This window comes from Erinaceus europaeus, chromosome 3 (genome assembly GCF_950295315.1).
Source record: "Erinaceus europaeus chromosome 3, mEriEur2.1, whole genome shotgun sequence".
Classification (NCBI taxonomy): domain Eukaryota; kingdom Metazoa; phylum Chordata; class Mammalia; order Eulipotyphla; family Erinaceidae; genus Erinaceus; species Erinaceus europaeus.
In genome coordinates, this window is record NC_080164.1 from 82,747,638 (window position 1) to 82,765,418 (window position 17,781).

Genomic DNA, 17,781 nt, shown 5'->3' on the forward strand with positions numbered 1-17,781 from the left:
GCTCAAATCATGGTTTCATACATCTCAAATAAGCATACTATTCAAGTGATATTTTTCACCAACTTTGGAGGCAAAAAAATTATTATTTTTTCATAGTTGAAGGAAGAAGGAGAGGTAGGGAGGGGGGAGAAGGAGGAGGAAGAGGAGGAGATAGTGGTGAACAGTGATTTATTGCTACTCTCTGACACAAATGACCTATGATTTCTGTTACTGTATCACTAAATCCAAACTTTTCTCTCTTTATCCCTCTCAAGTACATACTCCAAGTTCCTGTTCAGTTCTTAGTGAAAAGTTGGATGATTCAAAATGTCTGATACCAGAATCACTAGTCAAAATTAACAAGGTCACTGGTCTCTTGCCATGGATATTAAAGGGAAAAAGAAAGTGCAAAAAGCCCATTCACATGCAATTCTTTCTTCAGCTAGGATATGGGTCTAAAGCATTAATGAAGAGATCATGGTTAAGATTGGAGGGATATAACTGAAAAAAAAATAATTAAAACATTGAAGAGAATGAGAAAACCCATGAGAAACCCTACAAGGGGAAACATCTCTGAACATATTCAAAGGCACCCCAGTGGAGTGCTGATTTAACATTTACAGGCCATTGGCTGTGGAGATATCATAATGGTTATGCAAAAATTACTTCAGTTCCTGAGACACCAATAGTCTCAGATCCAATACCCAGAACCACCTAAGCCAGATCTGAGCAGTGCACTTGGAAAAAAAAAGTCACATTCTTATTCACATTTCACCCCATAGAAATAATTACATGAGTGAGATCATCTAGTATTCACCCTTCTCATTTTGGCTTATCTCACTTAACATGATTCCTTCAAGCTCATCCAAGATGGTGGAAGAGATGACATCAATCTTAACAGTTGTGTAGTATTCTTTATGTGCTGGGAAATTGTGCCAATGCAGTCACATCTGCCATGTTGTCCCCTCAGGCTACTGCTAGTTCCCACGAGAATTGGGACATTCTCGGAGTGCCTGTTCAGCCATGTTGTGCCCTCAGGGCATTGTCTATATCCCCACAATATCTGGAGTGCTTTGGTTACTCCTACCCCTTCCCATTCTCACAAGAGTTATTATCCTATCCTGGAGTGCAATGGTTACTCCTCCCCCTTCCATTCTCGCGAAAGCTACTCCTATAAGAGCCCTTCTTCTTCCACACCTCACTCTCTTGCCAGCGCTTCACTTCGGTGTTCAGACTCAGGAAAGGTTACTGTGTGAGGCGGCCATTTTTGCTACCTCCACGTGGCCCAACCTGCCTCTCTAGCACCCAACTCTGAGGTGCCAGCGCAAATAAAGATTTGTGTTTCCTCTTCACTCCGGACCCCCTCTCTCTCTTCTCCGCAGCCTGTGCACAACAACATCTGGCGCCAGATGTGTCCCGCACTCACGCCCGGCCTGAGGTCCAGAAAAGCTTCCCAGACACAGGTAAGTGGCAGCCGCCTGACTCTGTGACCCTGCGTTTCCCCTCACCATGGGATTTTTTTCGTTTTATGAGGAGGTGTGACATTATTTCCTTCTCTCCCAGGACAGGTTCTTGCTCTCAGAGACACTTTAATTTTTGCTACACCTTGGGTTCTCATAGCTATAATTGACACTTACAAGATATGTAGAACGTGGTCTGCCATGAGGATAAGCGACCTTGAGGCTGAGATACGAGAGTTAAAGCACATGTGCTTAATACTTAGACGCCCTAAGCGATCAGCGGCTAGACCCAAAAATTTTGTTCCCACAGACACGTAACGTGTTGGAAAGCTCCTCCTCTGACCCCGCCACCTGCCACCCTGGGTTCAGCTTCTTCTGAGGCTTCCACTTCTCTGTCCCCACCCCCTGCCGCCCCAGGTTCAGCTTCTCTTGAGGCTTCCGCTTCTCTGACCCCGCCCCCTGCTTCCTCTGAGGCTTGCGGTTCTCTGACCCTACCCCCTGAGAATATGAAATCATTTAGAGACCTTGTGGCTGAGATATGAGAGTTAAAGGATATTTTTTCAGCATTTAAGGACTTTAAACCATGTGCAGTCCACCCCAAGAGCTCCATCCCCATAGACAAGTGTTCAGTTTCCCCTGCCACTACAGCACCTTCCACTTCTGTAGATCTCTCCCCAGTGTCATCGAACCAAATCCACACCTTCCCAGTAAATGTGGCCCCAACTAGACAAAATCCTCAGGTGTGGTATCCATACTCCTACAAAGCACTCAGAGAACTCAGACAAGCTGTGAAGGAGGACGAATTTCACGCGCCATGGACCAAGTCCATTTTAAGGAGTTTTTACCATCACCTTACCACCCCCCAGGACTGCAAAGACCTGGCTTGTGCTGCACTCCCAGACCCCCTCTACCTACAATGAAAGACATGCTTCCATAATGAATGCTCTAGACAATCGCAGGAAAATAGAAATAAACAGGTAGAATGGAATTTTGATGCTTTGTTTGGAGCAGGAGCGTTTGAATCTGGAATTCAGCAGGCAGAAGCTAAGTTTCCAACTGGTTATTTTGAACAGGTATGCATCTGTGCAACACAAGCATGGGAAATGGTGACCCCAACCAATGTAGATTCCTCAGTCCCTATTAATTCTCTTCGCCAAAACACTGATGAAACCTTAGCAAATTTCATCTCAAGGGTGAGGCAAACCTTATAGAGAAAGGTTTATAATCCTGAAATCCTCTCTTTCCTCCTGTGTTCTATTGTCTGGGATGGCATGATACCACAATTACGTCAGGCATGCCTTAGTCTTAAACACCTACACCCAGATAATTGGATTTTAGTGACACAGGAACTTACATCAGGCAATTATGGGGCACCCCCTATGACACAGGTTTATGCAGTTACCCCACGTAATCAAAACTGGGCCTGCTTTCAGTGCGGTCACCAAGGACATTGGCGTAACCAATATCCTGATAATCTGCAACCACGCCTCCAATCAGGGCAACCCTGACTTCAGTCAGGGCAACCCTGCTTTCAGTTAGGGAGCCAGAAGCCATGTACAGTGTGTCCCAGATGCCGTAAAGGGTTTCACTGGAAGAGAGATTGTTGGTCCAAATTTCATAAAGATGGAACGCCCCTGAATGGTACAAATTCGGGGCCTGAGATTTTGTGGACCACCCCTGTTTTAGAACACGGTCACCCTACTATGACAGTAAAGATTGACAATATTCCTTTTAAATTTTTGATTGACATGGGGGCAGAAAAGACGATTTTAAGGCAAGCAGAGGTTCCCCCAAATTGGGAACTCCTCCCCGGACCTCGTATACATGGCATAGGAGGGGTGACCGAATCCTTTCTCACATGAGATTCGCTCATGTGGGAAGACCCGGAAGGTTCTACTGGACACTTCCACCCCTTGGTAGCTGATATTAGCACCAACTTATTGGGCAGGGATCTTCTAGAATGTCTGGATGTTAGGATATCCACAGATGTTTCTGCAGAGCGTAACACCCGCTCCCACGAGACCAGATCTAATCAGCACCCAAAATACTAAATGCCTCTGTTTGTAGCCAAACACCATGCTTAAGCTGACTTTCTAATGAGCCTGTCTGGGTGGAACAGTGGCCTTTACCTAGGGATAAACTAGAAATTTTTGAAGAGCTCGTCTGAGAACAGTTGTCCTTGGGACACATTCGTCATTCTCGAAGCCCATAGAATACTCCTATCTTTGTGATTAAAAAGCGCTCGGGAAAATGGCGCCTCCTTAAAGATCTCTGTGTGGTAAATAAAAGCATGCAGGTCTGTGGCTACCCCCAAAAGGGTTTGCCTCTTGCTTCTGCAATTCCCACGGGAATTCCAATCATAGCTATTGATATACAAGATTGTTTTTTCTCTATTCCCTTGCATCCGCAGATTGTAAACGTTTTGTCTTCTCTGTTCCTTCTATCAATAACCCCAGCCCTGCAGACAAATTTGAATTGGTGCTGCTGCCCCAGGGCATGGCCAATAGTCCTACAATTTGTCAAGAGGCTGTTAAATCTGCCCTTTTTCCATATATCCATAAGGGCCTTAATGTTTCTCATTACATGGATGACGTAATATGGGGAAAATCAGATACAGATCTCTATGCCTTACGTGATTTTCTCATTCCTGCATTAAAGAAAAGCGGCCTTAATGTGGCTCCTGAGAAGATGCAGCTAATTCCTCCAATATATTTTTTAGGTTCAGAGATTTCTTTAACGCAAATTCTTCCCTTAAAACCTAATGTCACCTTTCCCTCTAACCTTACTCTTGCTTCTTTACAAAGTTTTCTAGGAAATTTAAATTGGCTTAGGCAATATCTCTATCTGCCTACAAGCTGCCTCCAACCACTGTTTGACCTGTTGAAAGGAAACAAACAGCCCTCCTCAAAATGTAAGTTAATTCCCGAGGCCTCCTCAGCACTGGAAAGGGTTAACCAGGCCCTCCAGGACACGCACCTTGTTCTATTCTCCCCCTCCTCTCCGGTAAACCTTCTAATCTTCAACTCCACCACCACAGTAGTAGGGGCATTGTGGCAAGACCATGGGGTTCTTGAGTGGCTTCACACGCCAGTAGGAGGAGCTCCAAGACTCCTCACTGAGATAGATGAGGTAGCGTTCATGGTTCGCCAAGGGAGAAATAGGTCTGTGCAGGTCTTAGGGAAAGAACTGGATTTAATTATTATGCCCTTTTCTCTTACAGATAGAGAGTGGCTCATATGCCATCATTCCCACTTTGCCATAAGCTTCGTGGGGTTTTCAGGACAAATAGATAACCATTTTTCTTCTAATAAATTTTTAGCTTCTTTACCTCTTTTGCCTCTACTAGCACCTAAACTTTTCTCTAGAGATCCCATTATTTCTGCTCCTACAGTCTTCACTGATGGTGGAAAAAAGGGAGCTGCTGCCCTCTTATATTACCCAGACAAACAAACCCCTAAACCTCTCTTTACTGAGCTTCCTGAGAATTCCCCTCAGTACAAAGAACTTTATGCTGTTTTCCTTGCATTAAAAGCTGTACCAGAATCCTTCAACCTTTTTTCTGACAGTGTGTATACTGTTAACTTACTTCCATGGCTTGCTCATTCCTATGTGAAAATTGATGACAACCTACTTTCCCCTCTCTTGATTCAAATCGCCTCTATGCTCTCTTCTCGAACCCAACCACTATATATATTCAGCACCTTCATTCCCACAGCCCTCTTCCTGGTTCCCTGTCCGAAGGGAATGCTGCAGCTGACTGCCTTGCCTCCACAGGAGCTCTCCTAGTCTCTGTTTCTGAAACTGTTGATTTCCATTCTCTAACCCATGTTAATCTTAAAGGCCTTCAAGCTCGATTTTCTGATGTTCCTTTACCACAGTTAAAACATATCCTAGCTACATGCTCTTCCTGTGCAAGTCTCATAAAAACACCTGCTATTCAGACTCTTGGTGTTAATCCCCGAGGCTTAAAAGCTAATGCTATTTGGCAAATTGATGTCACCCACATACCAAACTTTGGCAAACAAAAATATGTGTTTGTCTCTTGATACCTTTTCTAAATTTATGTGGGCAACAGCTCAGACAGGAGAAACCTCTAAAAAGCTTATAAGCCATATACTCTCCTGTTTTGCTGTGATGGGCTTACCTCTTGAAATGAAAACTGACAATGGACCTATGTTTACCAGCAAACAATTTAAAGATTTTTGTTCTCTCTGGAACATTACTCATACCACAGGCATTCCCCATAATCCACAGGGACAAGGCATTGTCGAGAGGGCCCATCAAACCCTTAAGGATCAATTAAATAAAGAAAAAGGAGGAAGGTATCCCCCCAATATCCAGCTAGCAAAAGCCTTAACTATGTTAAATCTCTTTAATATTTACAATAACTCGGACTTACCTCCTATTAGTTTTCACTGGCAAACACCATCTACTCTCCCATCTATTAAGGTCAAATAGAAAGACCCACTTGATAAAATTTGGAAAGGGCCTGACCCTCTATTGACCATGGGAAGAGGTTTTGCATGCATTTTCCCACATAATTACTCTAAACCTGTCTGGGTTCCTGCCCACCATGTCCCAAAATATCCTCATGATGGCACTGTTATCCCTGAATAACAAGAAATACAAGAGGACTAGCCACAGGATACATCCCAGGATCCATAATATGACATGGCAGAACCTACAAAAGTTGGCTCACAGAGCCCTCTCTCCTACCCTTTCCCTGAATGTCTTATGTTATGACTGGCCAGTTGTGTTTTGTGAGTGAGTGTGTTGAATGACCAAAAATATTTGTATGACCCATCTGCTCAGAGTACTCTAAATGTTAAAACCATTGTCACTAATATGCATTAACTGTCTAAGTAACCTGAGTCTGTTTATAGTCCAAAGTCAATTATAGTAAACCTCTAACTTGTTACAAGTTTTTTTTTTTCACAAGTAAGAGATTACAGCTATCAAGCCTTCATATGAGGAATCATCTGTTCATATGGTAAAGTATTAAATTGTAAGAAGTTCCTCCATATCCAACCTATATGAATTAACAATATTCACATATTCTTGTAAACTTAACTTGTGTATCTTGTTTTGCCACCATAAGCCATGCCTTTGTCAGCCAATAATTTAAAGATGTTCCCCTTTATAACATCACCCATGCCACGGACATCCTTTACTACCCCCAAAGACAAATGGCTGTTCCCCTGGACATCACATCCACTGACTGCTTCCCTTAGACTTAAGATATTATCCCACCTCTTCATACCAATGCCCCCTTCCGTACTTGTCTACCCTTAGTTGTGGGACCCTTGCTTGTTTTACTTCTTCTCACAATAGGTCTTATAATTCTTTTTTAAAAAACATTTTAATTTATTTATTAATGAGAAAGAGAGGAGGATGAGAAAGAACCAGATATCTTTCTGGTACATTTGCTGCCAGGAAACAAACTTGGGACCTCACGCTTGAGAGTCTAATGCCTTATCCACTGTGACACCTCCCAGACCATGGTCCTATAATTCTTAATAAAGTCATGGCCTTTTTGCGGCAACAGATTGATGCCATAAAGATGCAACCTATACAAACTCACTATCATAGGCTGGAAATGGCAGAATATTGAGTTGCTGTGGAGGATTTGCCCCAATGTGTCCCGCACTGACACCCAGCCTGAGGTCCAGAAAAGCCGCCCAGACACAGGTAAGTGGCATCCGCCCGCCTCTGTGGCCCTGCGTTTCCCTCCACGATGAGATTTTTTCCGTTTTATGAGGAGGTGTCCCAGACATTCTATCCTTCTCTCCTGGGACAGTCTTTCGATCTCAGAGACACTTAATTTTTGCTACACCGTGGGTTCTCATGGCTATATTTACTATTTTCAGGATATGTACAAGGCCTTCTGCCAAAAGGTTAAGTGACCTTGAGGCTGAGATACAGGAGTTAAAGGATATTTGCTTAAGACTTAAACACCCTAAGCAATCTGCAGTCAGCCCCAAAACTGCTGCCTCCTGAGACACGTGTTCGATTTCTCCTACGGCAGCTTCCGCTTCCATGACCCCTCCCCTCACTGCCCCCGAAGACATGTGTTCTGCCCCTCCTTTGACCCTTGCCCCAGCTGTCCCCACAGACACATGTTCGGCCGCTCCTTTGACCCCTCCCCCAGCTGTCCCCACAGACACGTGTTCGGCTCCTTCTGCAGACACGTGTTCAGTCCCTTCTGTGGCAGACACGTGTTCAGTTCCTTCTTCTTCTCTGGCCCCGCCCCCTGCTTCCCCTGAGGCTTCCAGTTCTCTAGCCCCTCCTCCTACAGCCCCGGTTTTGGCTTCCCCTGAGGCTTCTGCTTCTCTGACCCCACCCCCTGCTGACACGTCATCATTAGGAGACCTTGTGGCTGAGATACGAGAGTTAAAGGATATTTTTTTAGCATTTAAGGACCTTAAACCATTTGCAGTCCACCCCAAGAGCTCCATCCCCGTAGATACGTGTTCAGTTTCCCCTGCGGCCAATATAGCAGTTTCCATGGCACCTTCCACTTCCGTAGATCTCTCCCCAGTGTCATCAAACCAAATCCACACCTTCCTGGTAAACGTGGCCCCGTCTAAATAAAACCCTCAGCCGTGGCAGCCATACTCCGCTAAAGAGTTCGAAACACGCAGACAAGCAGTCACGGATGATGGAATGCACGCTCCATGGACCAAGTCCATTTTAAGGAGTTTTTACCACCATCTTAACACGCCCGAAGATTGGAAAGATCTGGCTCATGCTGCACTCCCAGACCCCCTCTACCTACAGTGGAAGGCATACTTCCTCCATGAGTGCTCTAGACAGTCGCAGAAAAATAGTAACAAACAGGTAGAATGGGATTCTGATGCCTTGTTTGGAGAAGGAGCTTATGAATCTGGAGCTCAGCAGGCAGAAGCCAGGTTTCCAACCGGTTATTTTGAACAGGTACGCATATGTGCAACACAAGCATGGGAAAGGGTGACCCCACCCAATGTAGATTCGTCAGTTCCCATTAACTCTATTTGCCAAGGCACTGATGAATCATTAGCGAGCTTCATCTCAAGGGTGAAGACAAGCTTAGAGAGAAAGGTTTATAATCCTGACATCGACTCACTACTCCTGCGCTCTATTGTCTGGGAAGGCATGATACCACAATTCCATCAGGCATGCCTTAATCTTAAACACCTACACCCAGATAATTGGATTTTAGCGACACAGGAACTTACATCAGGCAATTATGGGGCATCCGGTATGACACAGGTTTATGCAGTTACCCACGTAATCACAATGGGGCCTGCTTTCAGTGCGGTTGCCAAGGACATTGGCGTAACCAATGTCCTGATAAGCTGCGACCATGCCTCCAGTCAGGGAAACCACACCTCCAGTTAGAGCTACCATGCCTCCAGTCAGATCAACCCCGCTTTCAGTCAGGGAGCCAGAGGCCACGTACTGTTTGTCCAAAATGTCATAAGGGGTTTCATTGGAAGAGAGATTGTTGGTCCCAATTTCATAAAGATGGCACGCCCCTGAATGGTACAAATTCGGGGCCTGAGATTTTGTGGACCACTCCTGTTCTAGAACAAGGTAACCCTTCTATGACAGTAAAGATTGGCAATATTCCTTTTAAATTTTTGATTGACACAGGGGCAGAAAAGACGATTTTAAGGCAAGAAGAGGTTCCCCAAGATTGGGAACTTCTTCCTGGACCCAGTATACATGGAGTAGGAGGGATGACCCCATCATTTCACACACGAGATTCGCTTATGTGGGAAGACCTGGAAGGTTCTACCGGACACATCCGCCCTTTGGTAGCTAATATTAGCACCAACTTATTGGGCAGGGATCTTCTAGAATGTCTTGATGTTAGGATATCCACAGACGCCTCTGCAGAGCGTAAAACTCACTCCTGCGATACCAGGTCTATTCAGCACCCCCAATACTAAATGCCACTGTTCGTAGCCAAACACCCCGCTTAAGCTGGCTTTCTAATGAGCCTGTCTGGGTGGAACAGTGGCCTTTACCTAGGGATAAGCTAAAAATTTTAAAAGAGCTCGTCTGAGAGCAGTTCGTCACATTCGTCATTCTCAAAGCCCATGGAATATTCCTGTCTTTGTGATTAAAAAGTGCTCGGGAAAATGGCGCCTCCTTCAAGATCTCCGTGTAGTAAATAAAACCATGCAGGTCTGGGGCTCCCCCCAAAGGGGTTTGCCTCTTGCTTCTGCAATTCCCACGGGAATTCCAATCATAGCTATTGATATACAAGATTGTTTTTTCTCTATTCACTTGCATCCACAAGATTGTAAACGTTTTGCCTTCTCTGTTCCTTCTATTAATAATGCCAGGGCTGCTGACAGATTTGAATGGATGGTGCTGCCCCAGGGCATGGCCAATAGTCCTACTATTTGTCAGGAGGCTGTTAAATCTGCCCTTGTCCCATATATTCATAAGGGCCTTAATGTTTATCATTATACAGATATTTTAATATGGGGAAAATCAGATACAGATCTCTATGCCTTACGTGATTTTCTCATTCCCGCATTAAAGAAAAGCAGCCTTAATGTAGACCCTGAGAAGATACAGCTAATCCCTCCAATATCCTTCCTAGGTTCAGAGATTTCTCTAACGCAAATTCGTCCCTTAAAACCTAATGTTACCTACCCTTCTAACCTTACTCTTGCTGCTTTACAAAGTTTTCTAGGAAATTTAAATTGGCTTAGGCAGTATCTCTATCTGCCTACAAGCTGCCTCCAACCACTATTTGACCTGTTAAAAGGAAACAAACAGCCCTCCTCAAAATGTAAGTTAACTCCCGAGGCCTCCTTGGTACTGGAAAGGGTTAACCAGGCCCTCCAGGACATGCACCTTGTTCGATTTTCTCCCTCCTCTCCAGTAAACCTTCTAATCTTCAACTCCACCCCCACAGTAGTAGGGGCATTGTGGCAAGACCATGGGGTTCTTGAGTGGCTTCACATGCCAGTAGGAGGAACTCCAAGACTCCTCACTGAGATAGACACATTAGCATTCATGGTTCGCCAGGGGAGAAATAGGTCTGTGCAGGTCTTAGGGAAAGAACAGGATTTAATTATTATGCTCTTTTCTCTCACAGATACTGAGTGGCTTATATGCCATCATTCCCACTTTGCCATAAGCTTCGTGGGGTTTCCAGGACAAATAGATAACCATTTTCCTTCCAATAAATTGATAGCTTCTTTACCTCTTCTGCCTCTACTAGCACCTAAATTTTTCTCTCGAGATCCCATTATTTCTGCTCCTACAGTCTTCACTGATGGTGGAAAAAAGGGAGTTGCTGCCCTTATATATTACACAGACAAACAATCTCCTAAACCTCTCTTTACTGAGCTTCCTGAGAATTCCCCTCAGTACAAAGAACTTTATGCTGTTTTCCTTGCATTAAAAGCTGTACCAGAATCCTTCAACCTTTTTTCTGACAGTGTGTATACTGTTAACTTACTTCCATGGCTTGCTCATTCCTATGTGAAAATTGATGACAACCTACTTTCCCCTCTCTTGATTCAAATCGCCTCTATGCTCTCTTCTCGAACCCAACCACTATATATATTCAGCACCTTCATTCCCACAGCCCTCTTCCTGGTTCCCTGTCCGAAGGGAATGCTGCAGCTGACTGCCTTGCCTCCACAGGAGCTCTCCTAGTCTCTGTTTCTGAAACTGTTGATTTCCATTCTCTAACCCATGTTAATCTTAAAGGCCTTCAAGCTCGATTTTCTGATGTTCCGTTACCACAATTAAAGCATATCCTAGCTATATGCTCTTCCTGTTCAAGTCTCATAAAAACACCTGCTATTCAGACTCTTGGTGTTAATCCCCGAGGCTTAAAAGCTAATGTTATTTGGCAAATTGATGTCACCCACATACCAAACTTTGGCAAACAAAAATATGTGTTTGTCTCTTGATACCTTTTCTAAATTTATGTGGGCAATAGCTCAGACAGGAGAAAGCTCTAAAGAGCTTATAAGCCACATGCTCTCCTGTTTTGCTGTGATGGGCTTACCTCTTCAAGTGAAAACCGACCATGGACCAGCGTTTACCAGCAAACCATTTAAAGATTTTTGTTCTCTCTGGAACATTACTCATACCACAGGCATTCCCTATAATCCACAGGGACAAGGCATTGTCGAGAGGGCCCATCAAACTCTTAAGGCTCAATTGAATAAAGATAAAGGAGGAAGGTATCCCCCCAATATCCAGCTAGCAAAAGCCTTAACTATGTTAAATCTCTTTAATATTTACAATAACTCGGACTTACCTCCTATTAGTTTTCACTGGCAAACACCATCTACTCTCCCATCTATTACGGTCAAATGGAAAGACCCACTTGATAAAATTTGGAAAGGGCCTGACCCTCTATTGACCATGGGAAGAGGTTTTGCATGTATTTTCCCTCATAATTACTCTAAACCTGTCTGGGTTCCTGCCCGCCATGTCCGACAATACCCTCATGATGGCACTGTTATCCCTGAAGAACAAGAAACACAAGAGTACTAGATGCAGGATACATCCCAGGATCCGTAATATGACATGGCAGAACCTACAAAAGTTGGCTCACAGACCCCTCTCTCCTACTCCTTCCCTGAATGTCTTATGCTACGAATGGCCAGTTGTGTTTTGTGAGTGAGTATGCTGAATGACCAAAAATTTTTGTATGACCCATCTGCTCAGAAGTACTCTAAATGTTAAAACCATTGTCACTAACATGCATTAACTCTCTAAGTAACCTGAGTCTGCTTATAGTCCAAAGTCAATTATAGTAAACCTCCAACTTGTTACAAGTTTTATTTTTTTTCACAAGTAAGTTATTACAGCTATCAAGCCTTCATATGAGGAATCATCTGTTCATATGGTAAGGTATTAAACTCTAAGAAGTTCCTCCATATCCAACCTATGTGAATTTGCAACATTCACATATTCTTGTAAACTTAACTGGTGTATCTTGTCTTGCCACCATAGGCCTGCCTTTGTCAGCCAACAATTTAAAGATGTTTCCCTTTATAACATCACCCATGCCACGGACATCCTTTACTACCCCCAAAGACAAATGGCTGTTCCCCTGGACATCACATCCACTGACTCCTTCCCTTAGACTTGAGATATGATCCTACCTCTTCATATCAATGGATACATTCCCCCTTCTTTACCTGTATACCCTTAGTTGTGGCACCCTAGCTTGTTTTACTTCTTCTGCTCACAATAGGTCCTATAATTCTTTTTTTTTTCTACATTTTAAATTTATTTATTAATGAGAAAGATAGAAAGAACCAGACTCAATCTGGTACATGTGCTGCCAGGGATCGAACTCAGGACCTCATGCTTAAGAGTCCAAGGCTTTAGTCACTGCACCACCTCCCAGACCACAGTCCTATAATTCTTAACAAGCTCATGGCCTTTTGTGGCAACAGATTGATGCCATAAAGATGCAACCTATACAAACTCACTATCATAGGCTGGACATGGAAGAATGTTGAGTTGCTGTGGAGGATTTGCCCCCCTCCATCAGAACGTTTACCATGTAGAGGGCTGGCTAGCCAATGACGGATAAGAGGAAACTAGCACTATTCAGTCAACCTAAGACAGGGCATCTGGTACTACTGGGCAAAAATGACCAGGTGTTCCAATGACGGGTAAGACGGAAGGCTGATCCCCAACCTAAGACAGGCACAGTCCACCCTGCCACAAAACAAAGTCCGCCAAACATCAAAACATGATATAAAACAGGGGGACATGTGGGGAGCCACATATGACCTCAAGGTTGCTATTGGCATGGCCATAGAGTTTATGTTAAAAGATAGTTCCTGGGAATCGGGCGGTGGCACAGCGGGTTTAGCGCAGGTGGCGCTAAGTGCAAAAACTGGCTTGAGGATCCCAGTTTGAGCCCCCGGCTCCTCACCTGCAGGGGAATCACTTCACAGGCAGTGAAGCAGGTCTACAGGTATCTTTCTCTCCCTCTGTCTTTCCCTCCTCTCTCCATTCCTCTCTGTTCTATCCAACAACCACAATATCAGCAATAACAACAATATAATTACAACAAGAACAACTAGGGCAACAAAAGGCAAGATACAAAAAAAAAAAAAAGGGATAAGATAGTTCCCACTTCCCTACACCTTAGAGTCTTTGTTAAAAGATAAGGTCTTTTTCCCCATGAATCACCCAGGACCTTCCAGATAAACGGCTGACTACCGTGACAAATAATATAAAATATAATCGTAAATGAATAGGAAAGATACATCCCCCAATACTCAGTTGGTCAAGGCACCAAACCTCTTTTTCTATAAAGCATTCAAGTCAGATGCCCTGCTAACCACGAGAAGCAGATTGTTTATGTTTCTTCCACAGGAATCCCAGAAAAAAACAAACATCTGGACCCCTGCACACCCTGACATCACCCACTAGATGGCACGACTACAGTGGCACACCCCCCTAAACCCTAGATGCCACCTGACGTGATCTGAAGAATCTGATTCGCAGACTCCAAGGACAGAACCTTTTTACTGCCTGTCTGCCTCTCCTGCTTTTGCTTTGCCCTGTCACGTTTTGGCGGTTCCAGCTCACAATCTACAGAAAAGCAGAATTCCAGAGGCCGACCTTCCTCATGCAGCATTTCATCCCCTGCCATTTCTCCCCCTAGTCACCTACTTTGGACTGAGACTTCTATCGGACTTGCTGGTATACCCTTTGGACACTTTAGACTATTTTACAGCAGCTTCCTTCCCTTCATGATGCTGGTTTTTCATAGACTGACCCTGAGTAGTTCATAGACTTTACAGACTGTTGCCCTGAGCATTAGATAAAAGGAAAGGGGGAGATGCTGGGAAATTGTGCCGATGCAATCACATCTGCCATGTTGTCCCCTCAGGCTACTGCTAGTTCCCGCGAGAGTTGGGACATTCTCGGAGTGCCTGTTCAGTCATGTTGTGCCCTCAGGGCATTGTCTATATCCCTGCGATATCTGGAGTGCTTTGGTTACTCCTCCCCCCTCCTATTCTCACGAGAGTTATTATCCTATCCTGGAGTGCTATGGTTACTCCTCCCCCTTCCCATTCTCGCAAAAGCTACTCCTATAAAAGCCCTTCTTCTTTCACACCTCACTCTCTTGCCAGTGCTTCACTCCGGTGTTCAGACGCAGGAAAGGTTACTGCGTGAGGCAGGGCCATTTTCGCTACCTCCACGTGGCCCAACCTGTCTCTCTAGCACCCAACTCTGAGGTGCCAGTGAAAATAAAGATTTGTGTTTCCTCTTCGCTCCAGACCCCCTCTCTCTCTTCTCCATGGCCTGCGCACAACATTTATGTATATAAAATACAACTTTCCTTTATTAGTGATTTAATATATAAAATTATGTTACAATAGGGGTATATTTTCAGACAGTTCCCACCACCAAAATTCTAAATATCCTTTCTCACCATTGGAAGCTGCAGTAGGCCTCTCAAGGTCACAGATGTGTATCTAATATTTATGGTGACATATGTGTGCCAGATTCCTCTCTTTATCCACTTTTCTGTCTGTAGTAATATCTGATGAATTCTCCTCTATAGAAAATGTGACTTTTCCAGAATAGTTTCCACCTTAACTTCATATGAAAATAAATTGAAAAGGAAACATCAAAATAATAATTAGAAGCAGTTTCATGGGGTGAAAAGATGCTCCACCATGTAAGGCACATAGTTTACCATGATCACAGTGCATGTTCAAGTGCCACCATTACATGGGGATGGTACTAATACTGGGTGGTGGTGGAGAGTTCTGGTGTTGTAGTCTCTCTCTCTATCTCTCTCTCTCCTCTCTGAGTCACTGGCTTGAGAGTTGTTAATTTACTTGAGATCATGGCTCTGCAAGTAGAAAGAGGAGAAAGAAGGACAAAGGACAAAAGTCAAAGCAGAAGAAAAAAGGTGCAGGAGAGGTAATTTATTGCAAGATAGGTGAGAACAAAAAAATTACTCTGAAATAATGCTCTTTTGTGTGTGCTAGGGGTTGAAATATTCCTTTTCTTTTTTTTATCAGGGATATTAATGGTTTACAGTTGATGGTAAAGCAGTAGTTTGTACTGAGACATTTTTGTCTTTTGTTTATCTTTTTTCCTTTTATTTTGATCTTTTTCTACATAGAGACATAGAAAACTAGAAAAGGCAATGATAGAGAGGGAAAGAAAGAGAGACCTGCTGTGCTACTCCATCTTTTTGTAGGTGGGGACAGGACCGGGGGGCTTGAACCTGATTCTTGTGCATGATAATGAGTGAGCTCTACCAGATGTACCACAAACATTTTTAATAGTTACAATCCTCAGAAATTAAGTAAGGAGAAATAATAAACCAGTGTGTCTAAAAACAGCAACAACACAACAAAGAATCAATTGTGAACAGCGAGACTTCCAATAGATAAAACCCTATGTCTATTGACTGTTTCTCCTTTCCTCTTTGATTGCTTTAGCTGCCACATTCTCTCGCTTGATTTTTCCTCCTTAAGTTATTAAGAAGCTTGTTTTTGAGGTAGGGAGTGCTTTCAGCAACTGCTTTTAAGTATTTTCATGACACAGTTTTATTAGGGTTAACAAACATTAAAAAATTGATTTTTCTCTGCTCAGGTCTACAGAAGACATGCAGGTATCTTAATCCCATCCTCAATCTGCTGTAGGTCAAGGTTAAGGCTGTAAAGTCATAGAACATGAGAGCAATTATAGTTAAGAACTACACCATAAAACTATAAAAATGCCCTTCTTCATCTATCACTCTTGCCAGCATTGCAATTTAGGTCAGAAAGCTTAGCTCCAGGAATTCACATCCCTTCCATCTGTACTTATTCCTGGGTATATGTGTCTGTTTGATATTGCTTTAATTTTTTCTTATGGGAGTAAAGTTTAAATTGTTTTTTATTTTTTATTTATAAAAAGGAAATACTGACAAAAACATAGGATAAGAGGGGTACAATTCCACACAATTCCCACGACAAGAACTCTATATCCCATCCCATCTATATCCCTCCCCTGATAGCTTTCCTATTCTTTAACTCTCTGGGAGTATGGACCCAGGGCCATTATGGGGTGCAGAAGGTGGAAGGACTGCCTTCTATAATTGCTTCCCCACTGAACATGGGCATTGACAGATTGATCCATACTCTCAGCCTACCTTTCTCTTTCCCTAGTGGGGTGGTGCTCTGGAGAAGCAAGGCTCCAGGACATGTTGGTAGGATCATCTGCCCACGGAAGTCTAGCTGACATCATGGTAGCATCTGGAACCTGGTAGCTGAAAAAGAGTTAACATATAAAGCCAAATAAATTGTTGAGTAATCATGAACCTAAAGCCTAGAATAGTGCAGATGAAAATTTGGGGTTCTTCGTTTTGTAGGCCTATTTTAGTTATATTACAAAGGGCCCATAAATATACTAGTTTTTTGGTGTTTTTTTTTTTTTTCTGAGCCTGACATCTGATATGCATGTGGATCCAAGTTATTGTCTGGGGAGATGATGTCATGGCTGGAAAAGGAACAGAAAGCTGGATCAGGGAAGAGAGTAGCTCCTAAATATGTGAAAAGTGTATAAATATTGTTGACCATAAGCCCCATTGGTCTGATCTGATCTGGGGTCCATATTCAGCTTAGAAGCCTATGTGTCCTCTGCATCCCTATAGATCTGAGCTCACATTTTGTTGTCATGATTAGGAACATTCCAAGCTGCCCTGATTTCAGGACGCATCTTCCTCAGATGGAAGACAGAGTATGTAGTCCAGCCTCCCTTTGAAGGATGGAACATTCTCTACCATTGTTGGTCCACACTGAGGGCAATGGCCTATAGGGGCCCACAAAGGGGTCTATTGTGTTGTTCCTGATAGAGATCACCGGTAACAATGGAGAGAGGGATTCATTTTACAGAGGAAATCTTGGCATACAGGTTTTTGTTTTCTTATTTTTCAGAGGAGTACAGTTCCACATCTCACCAATATAGATATCTACACAATTCACCTTCCATCCAGGCATCAATCTCAACCATTTTTAACTGCAGAGTTTGACAGTGTTATATAATAAACCATATTGGTCGACATAGTTCCAGTGTTTTTCTATCACACAAGACTGAAATACAGTATTTGTTTGAATAACTCCCCACCCTGCCCACCTGAACCTTGTTTTTTTTTTTTTTCTATGAATTTGACTTCTAACTATATCTCAGTAATGGGACAAGGTAGTCTTATTAGTCTTTTGTAACTAATTCCTATATTGTCCTTATAATTCATCCTGTTTGTATGACTCAGCAATCATCTGTTAATGATATTTAAAAGCCCCATATACAAACAATATACAAAATATACAACATATACATATACAACAATGAT